Source organism: Myotis brandtii, unplaced genomic scaffold (assembly GCF_000412655.1).
Source record: "Myotis brandtii unplaced genomic scaffold, ASM41265v1 scaffold1423, whole genome shotgun sequence".
Classification (NCBI taxonomy): domain Eukaryota; kingdom Metazoa; phylum Chordata; class Mammalia; order Chiroptera; family Vespertilionidae; genus Myotis; species Myotis brandtii.
The window spans coordinates 279,426-282,380 of NW_005355087.1; positions in this window are offsets into that span (position 1 = coordinate 279,426).

Genomic DNA, 2,955 nt, shown 5'->3' on the forward strand with positions numbered 1-2,955 from the left:
GTCAAATATATATAAATATTGACTATTATGTTGTATGCCTAAGACAAATGTAAATTATATCTCAAAAATAATAAATAAGAAAAAAAAGGTACTAAATGGAAATGCAGTGAATTTAGAAATAAATTTGGGAACAATTATTTTAAATAGTATCACCCTGGCTGGTGTGGATCGGTGGTTGGGCATCAACCCATGAACCAGGTCAGGGTTCAATTCTGGGTCAGGGCACATGTCCAGGTTTTGGTTTGATCCCCAGTAGGAAGTGTACAGGAGGCAGCTGATTGATGTTCCACTCTCACATGGATGTTACTCTCCCTCTTCCTCTCTCTAAAAATTCAATAAGTATTATCATCCAGGAAAAATAAGTCTCTACAGTCATTCAAGATTCATGCCCTTTAATAAGAGTTTGTAATTACATAGGCCCGTACCTTTCTCATTAAATTTATTCCAAAGGATTTTATAAACTTGTCACTATTATAAAGAAAAAATTTTAATGTGTTGCTTCAAATGCAAACTGGATATAGCCAACTTGGAGAAAAGCTTTTAGTTTTTGTATATCTATCATATAACCAGCCAAATACTTAACTATTGTGGTGAATTACATTGCTTTTGTATAATTAAAGCAACCTTGTATTCCACAGATAAACTCAACTTAATAATGATGCATAATCTTTTTTATACAATGTGAACCCACTTTGCTTAGAATAGTAGCAATTTTAGAATAGTTCCACGATAGTTTTGAATGAGGTTAGACTACCATTTTCCTTTCCTGTTCTATCTTTGTTTTGATATCAAGGTCATGTTAAACTAATTAAGAAATGGAAAGTGTTTGCTCTTCAATGTGTTTCTTGAATTTTGAAAGTTGTTCATATTATGTCCAGATGTAGATCATACCTAACATTGTTTATTTGCTCTCTCCCTCAACCTTGAGATGTTAATGTTATGGGCTTCTCAAAGAACTGAATAAAACAATTAATTACTATGAGCTGTATAAATATCACAGGTTTAGTAACAGAATGCTGCCAACAGCACATAAGTAACCGTGTACCCCTTCCTCATTTTTTAGCCATGGAGGTTATATACGTTGGTTTTTAGGAATGTTATACTTTCTTGCTTTTCTTTGAATGTTTGCCAGTGTACTCTCTAACCTTACACAATAGTGTCACTTTACCAATTTTTAAATTTTATCTAAGTGAAATCATATAGTTGTTATTCTTTTATATCTACTTCCTTACATTCGATAATTATCCAGGTCACTGCAAGTTCATTAGTTCATTCCATGCATGACCAAAACACCATATATCAATCTAATATAAATTTCTGGTTTTTCAGTTTCAGGTTATTACGTGTTGTACAGCTAAGAACATTCTTATACATGGATCCTTGTATTCATATGCCTACATTTCTCTGGAATAAATATCTATACATGTACTTGTATTCATACTTGTATACATATACTTGTATTCATATGCCTACATTTCTCTGGAATAAATATCTAAGATTTAAACTGTTGGGTTTTAAGGTATGCATATCTTAAAACCTCATTGGTTAATTCCCAAGTGTTTTGAAAATGGTTACACAATTCAGACTCCTACAAGCAATGGAAGAGACTTCTGCTTTCCATCTGGGCCAAGCCAATATGGTGCATGTGCAATGAATGGTATCTTATTTGTACTTTCTTATTATGTATAAAAACATTTCTTAATAAGCTTAAAAAATCCATTTGGATTTTCATTTGTGAAATGCCTGTTTTTCTATAGGGATGTTTGATTATTCTGACTGTTTGGCTCTTTTTGCATTCTGTATATAAGTCCTTGTCAGTTACATATATTATGCACATGTATTCTGTGATTTCCACTCTTACTAATGTCTTTTCAAACTAGTTCTTAATTTTAATGTAGATTTATCACTCTTTTCCATTATAATGATCTTAAACGTGTTAACATGTATAAGCAGTCTTTTCCAACCTGACAATTACGATACTCTCCTATATTATCTAGTGAAGTCTTTATATTTTTACCTTTCAGATTTAGGTCTATAATCCCCTTGGGACTCATTTTTGAATAGAGTGTAAAAAAGAGAGATTAGTTTATTTTTTTAAATAGAGATACCCATTTTTCTCAGAACCATTTACTGAGTAGATTCTTTTCCCACTGTTTTAAGTTTCACTTTTACCTGTTAGTGGGTTTTTTATTGTGATCTATTATTGTGTTCAGTATACCAAGAGCTCTAACATCTCACTGCCTTCATTTCTACACTTTATAATTAACCATGTTTCTGATAGAGCAAGTCCTCGTACTTCAACTGATTGGTTATTCTTAACCCTTTGTATTTCTGTATTAATTTTGGGAACAATTTATCATGGTATACACACATAAAACCTGTATTTTGATCAGCTTTGTTTGAATCTATAGTTCAATTTGGGCAAAACTGCTATTTTTCAATATTGAAGTATCCAATCCATGACTATGATAAAGCATCTCCATTAAGGTGTAAATATAACTCTATAGTCTTCTCTGTAAAATCTTGTACATCTTCTATTTGATTATTAAATACTTCAATAATTTTTATGCTATTATAACAAGTAATTTAAAAAATATATATTTTCAACATGTTTGTGGCTGGTGTCAAGAAATACAATCTATACTAATAAAAGGGTAATATGCTAATTAGACCAGACATCTTCCAGATGACCTTCTGAATGTCCTATCTGACAAAGCCAGGCATGGGTGAAGCTGCCCGCGGTCCTGGGCGCCTGCAGCTGCAGCCAGCCCAGGTGAAGCCGGCCCAGGTCCCAGGTGCCTGCAGCTGGCCAGAGGAGGGAAGCCTGGGACTGGGTGCAGGGCTGAGGCAGAGGTTAACCACTGGGGCGATCAGGCCAGCAGGGGAGCAGTTAGGGGCAGGGTGTGCAGTTAGGGGCAATCAGGCAGAGGTGGTTAGGGGCGATCAGGCAGGCAG